Genomic DNA, 7575 nt, shown 5'->3' on the forward strand with positions numbered 1-7575 from the left:
CATTCTTTTATTATTTTTAAAAACTAAAAATTACATCTTAAAGTAGATTAAAAGTTATTTCCGATGACATTTTTTTTTTATTTTTTCAATTGATAAAATATCAAAAAATTTCAGTCAAATTTTGGTCAATTTAATCGGCACAAAACCAAATGTGACAACTAAAATGGGACGGAGGGAGTAATTCTCTCAACAATTATTTTTAAAAAAACATGTAGGTTGTATTGTACTGTCAGTCATTATTAAATAAAATAAAAAAATTACCGCATAAACTCGACTTATATTTCATGTTATATTCATAATATTAAATATACACTTGTTAGTATAACTAGTAATTTTGCCGGTGCTTCGCACACAAGAATGTTATTTTGTTTAATTATATTTTATTTGTTTGTTAAATTATTAAATTAATTTATTTTTTATGTTTGTGTTTTTTTTTAAAAATTTATAGCATGTCCTTTTTCCTATAAATAAATAAATTCTTTATTATAATACCTGAGTCTACCACACTGCAGTTAACCAATCAGAAAAGAGAAATTATTAAAAGACCAATCAGAGGTCATTTCTAAATTTTAGACCAATCATATTCATTCTCCAACTTTCCTTTTACCACACTCTGCAGTTAACCAATCAAAAAATAGAAATTATCTTAGGACCAATCAGAAGTCATTCCTAAATTTCAAAATTTAGACCAATCATATTAATTTTTCAACTTTCCTCAAACCACTTTTTATGTAGTTAACCAATCAGAAAATAAGAATTATTTTAACCAATACAATTTTTTATTATACAATATAATTAATCAACTCCTTTTCATTTTATGATTATAACTCATCTAATTAGACTCCTTTTCATTGTCTGATTGGAGACTATCTAATTAAATAATAATAGAATTTGAGATTTATTTTAAGTAATGTTAAATTTAATTCAATTCAATTTAAGATAAATTAAATTATTTTAGGACTTTAACCAATAAAAAAGAAGAATTATTTTAGTACCAATCAGATATCATTCCTAAATTTTACAGCAATGATATAAATTCTTCAACTTTAGATAATTTTAAAACAAATCAAAGTCCATCCTTAAATTTATTATATGACTAAACAATATTTATAATTTAAGATCAATTTGATAAATTTTTTTTAAAATTATGCGAGTCTCCACACCCTACAGATTAGAATAAGCTTTTTATTTACTTGATGGTAAAATAACAGTTTTTTGTTGTTATGGTTGTTAAAATATTAACATGTATTATGTGACGTGAATGGTTTTAGTGAATCTTTACAAATTTATGCTTTTACGGCATGCTCCATTGAATTTAATAATTTATATTATTTCATAAATAAGTTAAGTGCATACAAATTTTCTAAAATATAGATAAAAAGACTAATTATGCGGGTATAAATGAATTTATGCGTAAAAGTAATTAAATGATAATAATGATGATGATGATGATTACTGATATAAGGAGATGCATCCACCCGATCCGATCGACCTTAATCTTAAATTACTTTATTCAATATGGGAAATTGAAAAAATTTGTGGTCTTTAAATTACTCGCCCCGCTCCCGTCCATATTCTCTAACTGTCCCCCCAATCCTCATATAGACTATGTCCAAACTTTGACTCCGCTTCTTAAAAGTGTGGCTCCCACCAACGGGAGTAACGGAAAGAAGGGTAAAAATGAGTTCCAAATTCTCAGAATGGTGGCCAAACTTTTCTTCGCTTTTTAAAAGTGCGGCTCCCGTAAAGTGACGTTTAACGGGAGGCACACTTTTAAAAAACGGAGCCAAAGTTTGACCATCTTTTTGAGAGTTTGAAACTCTAGCCAATATTTTGAAAATCGGTGTAAACTTTAGCCACAACTCTAAAGTTTACTCTTTAAATAATTGCAAGAACAAAATTAATATAATACAACACCTGCTCTTACAAAATAACACAATAATTGATCATAATTTAGTATTCCATGCTCAATTCCTCACGGCCAACCAAAATCAAAAAGAACATAACAACTTTTTGGATAACTATCAATATCAAAACAAAGATCAACACCACAAAAAAGATATATGTATAATTCAAACTAAATAACAGAAGGAAATGGAAGTACTACAGGTTAACTTTTACAACTGAGTGAGGATCTGTTTAAGCAAGTTTGAGTGAAGACCTGCTTTCTAGGCAGCATGTTACTTGCAGTTTAGGATTATTACACATTATTCCATTATGCAGTCTGCAATGTTTCCAGCCCGACAACTTCTTAACTATTTAAAATTTTCGAACTTCCTGAAACCTGATTAACTGCATTGCAGACTACAATCAACTTCTCTTCTCACATATTATTCCTTGATTAATCTTCATCCTGGTAAACTGCATAAAAATTATCCTATTAGTAGACAGTAAAAAACAATGTAAAGGTCACTAACCAACTTCCACAAAATAGTACACTAACACAGTCTACCTTCATCAAATATTTCTTCTTCAAAATATTGTGTTCATGCTCCATAACAAAATCCATCGTAATCTGATTGTGCAAGCAATCACTGTTAAATCAAAAAATGATAACGAAACTAAAATTATATGATAACAGAAATTAAGTGAAAACTACACTTGATTTTTTGATCGCTCATAAAACAAATGTAGATAAACTCCCACCATTCACTACACATGAAATTTGTTTTTGAAGTTGGAATAGAAATGTTCTCATAAGCGGGGACGCTCGGTCTCGCAGAACCTACGAATGTTGCACAGCTCAAAGATGACTAAAAAGTAAAAACACATAGAAATTGGATATAATGTATATATTAGATTGGAAACTGAGATGCTTGTATAGGCCCATTGCACTTATATTTGTTTATAGGAACATATTGCACTTGCCAAGCCTTTGAAATTAAAATCTTAGATGTTGGGTTCATTTTCATCAAGGGTGCCTAAGTTAAATCTGAGATCGATAGGCATCAAAATTTTCTAACCACATCTTCCCCTTTCCTATGTTTTGCCATGTAGCATTCTGTATACATTTAAAAGATACTGATAGCTTCAAAACTTCCCTGTACTGCCCTTCTAATAGAAAGCAGCAGTGTAACATATATTAATATTTGCACCGTGTTCTGTTCTTGTAATGTTATGACTCTGGCTTGAAAAACAACTTTTTATAATAAAATATATTTTTTTAAACTTCGTGCTACCTTTGGTTGTGATCTACCAATACTATCAATGTAGGTGATTCGTTATCATTCACTTTGGAGGCAAATTTTTAAAAACTTCAAAAAAATAACCGAGGACTACTGGGTCAGTTCAAGCTCGACCTCAGTAAGCGAGAGAAAGGCGTACTGTAATGGTAAGATAGTTTAAGTGCTTATCATTATGTAACCTATGACAGATATATGCTTAGGTAAATCTCAGTATTACCTCTAGACATGCTTATCTGCCTGTGAGAACTGTCGCAGAAAATAAATATGTATACCATATATAATAAAGTAAAGGTAAAGCTTAACGACAAATGCAACTGCTATTGTAGTTTAACCTTGGTGCCTTATCTAATAGCTAGCTCCAAGAAACCGAGGTACCTACCTTATAGCCTTCTTATAAAATTATAGATAAAACGGATAACGGCCTCGAAATTCATTCCTTAGTCTATTTATTAGCCTTAAGATCAATGACCTCAACCTTGCACTGCTTGTAAACATTTCTGAGTCTAATACTGTATTCATAGCCTGATATCTTGCATGATTAATGCTATATACATGCTAAGAGCGTCATGGAAAATTGGAATTTATTGGATCATTTATCTTATCAAATGGACTTGACAGAACTACAGGCTTCCCATCTTTGTGAAGCTTAATTTGAGGTGCATATACTGTTGATGGGTTATTATATTTATAGGTGTTCGGTTGAAGAAATGCAAATGACAACCACTAATATGAGACTCTGAATAATCATACATCTGTTCCTTTGCAATTAATGTCATTACACATATATTCCAAATAAGTTTGTCATAAATTATTCATTAATAATAAGTAGATTAAATGGCTAACTAAAATATTAAGAGCAAAAGATGCAGTGGACACCATTATCCAATTGTTCACCGGCTATGGCAGGTGTAGCCGTGGCTAGTGGTTGTTTATGAGACGAAACTGGAACTGTAAAATTGCAAGTACATGTAAAACCAAAAATGTGTACCTTAGACGACATTAAAGATGGTTTTCTGTCAAAGCTATTCTGAAGAGCATCGGCTTCAATTTGCTCTGGATCCTTGAACAGACTTGGGCATTCATCCTTTGTATATTGCAACTAAAGGCACCTATAGCAAGAATATGTAACAGCCATGTTACTATTTCAACATGAAATCCTGTAAAAAAAAACTCGAGATTATTATAGAAGACATCACTTACATCCAATTTCTGGATATGAATAAATCCAAGAATCTCATCAACTCTTCCTGGACTATTGACAACTCACTGATTTCAACATTTCTTCCAAACAAATGTATCATATTTCTAAAGTGATTGATAATCCAAATACGCTATTCATCTATATTTGATTCATCTGTTGGTGGAGTGCGCGTACTATGTTCAAAGACCTATTGGACATGGAACGGTTGTTAGCAAAACAAAAGTTGGCAGACATGTCAAAGTACAAACAAAAACCCAACTCACTTTTTACTCCTCCTTTCTTGAAAATATGTCATAAGAATCAAGTCATCCTTCTCAGTTGTGTATACTTTTCTGCGGGAATGGTTGGATCAAATCCACTGCCAATCCTTCTTTCCTTTCTTCTGCCAGTGTCATCATGATATGCACTCATCTCTGTTACTCCTTGCCCGCGACACTAATAAGCTGCAAGTTTGAATTTCTTTGAAAATAGTTATAGGTATTAGTTTGTAATAAGAGATAGGAAATATACCCTCAAACTTGCACAATCTCGCACTTGCCAGTATAATCATGTGCAAGACTTTATAGAAAGCAAGACCAAGATTGATGCATCTTGAAAACAAATACGTCTGGAAACTATGATCTAATGTGCAAATCAATTATGAAATTGTTTTGTAATATCTGTTGATTCACTATAAAATCTTCATTGGTTTCTTACAACATTAACCTGAAACACAAATAGAACTTGAAGAGATTAACATGTTAGAATTACAAAACTTATTAAATATTAAATGGATCAAACAACACACAGAATAAATAATTTAGTTCAGGCATTTTAACAAACCCTTGATGACGTCTTAATTACACTAACCATAAATCAGAAATCAAATCATACATGATAAATTATAAATAGATTGAAATAAATTAAATCCAAAATAAAATTTGCAAATCACTGGACCTATTCTTGCCAGAAGTACGAAGCGGAGGGAGGTACATCTTGCCGAATCTGGGTTGGTGTAAGAATCAAAGCATGAAGGAATGGCAAAAAACACTATGAAACTCACGGTCATGGATGGGAAAAAGAGAAACAGGCAGACCTGCTTTACAAATTCAGAACATAAAAAACGAAGTGAACTACACAATTAGTATACTGCAGTTGCGGAGACTGAACGTTAGCAGAGCATTATGATCATTATTAAGCAACCAATTGCTGCTACCAAAAATAATTATTGATGTTCATTCAGACTAACCGGTTCTTGCAGAAGAAGGAGAAAGAGCACACAGTGGATGCGCTTACAACCTGTTTGAAAATATAATAGAACAACCAGTTAGAACTATGTGGTTGTGAAACCATGGAACCACGCTGAGAAGGAGAAAACTTACCATTATTCATCGCTGTAAAGGTGCAATTTTGGACGAAATCAATGAGTGTGAAGAAGTGATATGATCGAAGGTTGCAGTAGAATGGATCAATGTCACTGCGATTTGAAACTAAGGAGGAAGTGGTGCCTGAAATCATGGCTTAAAATAACTGTCTATAATTTTCAAAAATTTCACCGGATCATCCGGCTGTTTTCGGATCCTACTGGATTGTACATCAGTTTTCAGTTGTTTTGGATAATGGGTCATACCCGGAATGTATTAGATGATCCAGCTAGTTAGTTAAAAGACCAAAAACACCTCTCATTTAGTGTAAAGCTGATTTTAGAAAAGGGTATGTTTGGTAAATATTCAAATCCTTTGTATTCAGGAACTAGAATTATATAGATAGAATATAGATAGATATAGATATAGATATAGATATAGATATAGATATAGATATAGATATAGATAGATACTCGGAATGTATTGGATGATCCAGCTAGTTAGTTAAAAGATCAAAAACACCCCTCATTTAGTGTAAAGCTGATTTTAGAAAAGGGTATGTTTGGTAAATATCCAAATCCTTTGTATTCAGGAACTAGGATTATATAGATATAGATATAGATATATAGATATAGATATAGATAGATATAGATATAGATATAGATTATATATTCAAAATTGTGTTAATTATTCAATAAATATTCAAAATAGTAAAAGTCTACAATATTATATTTTTTTATCGAGTGACTGTGTTTTTATATTTATGATCTAACAATATTAAAATTGATGATTATTCATTTTAGCAATTACTTCTTTTTTCATATGGGGTTGGTATATGCTATAGGAGAGAGAAGCGTGCAGTCTAATGAATTTCCATTACTAAAATCGGCTTACTTAAGAGATCTAAATTATTACTTATTCGAAAGAAATCTAAAAAAATTAAAATATTTGTCCTATTATGTGTCCGTCTTTCATGGTACACCCCTAGTATAAAATTCGTAATATATACATGTGTTTTTTTTACAAACAAAATATTTTATTAATACGAAGTACAAACCCAGCCGGGACAAACCCCTGAACTGTCAACTACAATCTGATTGTGAAACAAAGAACGAACTAAACAAATTGTCGTTTTGTTTTCAAATTGCTTAACAAATAAAATATTCATATTCTTTGATCTAAAAAGTATTACAATGATATCTCGAGCAATCCAATCTACATCAGTAATGAAACTAGTAGTAACGCAATTGACCTTCACATAAGCATCATCTGTAGCCCAATGTTCAGAATTATCAGTCAAATCAACTGATCTTGGAGCACCAAACGTCCCCAAAACATGAACAATTATTTGTTACTGTAGTAGTGGCTAGTAGTGGTGTATAAATATCCTAAACAGCTGTAACTTTATTTTTACTTTTCTCTTCCACAAACTACTTCTCTTTTCTTTCTACAACATTCAATACAGTAATACTAGAGTTATGGCTTCTCAGCTGTGTTTCTTAGCAATATCTTGTGTTTCTTCTCTATTTTAGTTCGATATATTCATACTTAATATGGAATTCGAGCATTCCGCAACTTTCTCGATCGTCTTCTCCACCTAGGGTTTCGATTTTGATGATTTTTCTGCCAGTTCTTGATGAATCGCAATCTTCGCAATCCACCTCCTAATCGACATTCGTATGTTAATGTTGTAACAGGTACTTCTCAATCCCTGGCGAATCATGATAACAATGCCACAGATACTGCTTCTGATGTTAATGGTATCAGTCACAATACCCATCCTCTTTACTTGCATAATAATGATCAACGTGCCATGATTCTTATTTCTAAAAAGCTTATCGGATCA

At 31.6% G+C, this 7575-nt stretch overlaps 1 long non-coding RNA gene across 6 annotated transcripts; it reads right to left on the minus strand.

Annotated features, from left to right (window-relative positions):
• Nucleotides 1-1993: 1993 nt before the first annotated feature.
• On the minus strand, nucleotides 1994-5978 carry LOC108200845 (uncharacterized). 6 transcript variants are annotated; one of them, XR_010287221.1, is made up of 8 exons: nucleotides 5748-5978; nucleotides 5615-5664; nucleotides 4897-5464; nucleotides 4650-4821; nucleotides 4386-4573; nucleotides 4174-4294; nucleotides 2453-2515; nucleotides 1994-2361 (listed from the first exon to the last, which is right to left on the minus strand). It is a non-coding gene; the product is annotated as an uncharacterized LOC108200845 (long non-coding RNA). The 6 variants fall into 6 exon arrangements; XR_010287220.1 differs by having other exon boundaries at nucleotides 4650-4829; nucleotides 5748-5977; XR_010287219.1 differs by having other exon boundaries at nucleotides 4650-5091; nucleotides 5323-5464; nucleotides 5748-5976.
• Between the last annotated feature and the right edge of the window lie 1597 nt (nucleotides 5979-7575).

This window comes from Daucus carota, chromosome 9 (assembly GCF_001625215.2).
Source record: "Daucus carota subsp. sativus chromosome 9, DH1 v3.0, whole genome shotgun sequence".
In the NCBI taxonomy this organism is placed as follows: domain Eukaryota; kingdom Viridiplantae; phylum Streptophyta; class Magnoliopsida; order Apiales; family Apiaceae; genus Daucus; species Daucus carota.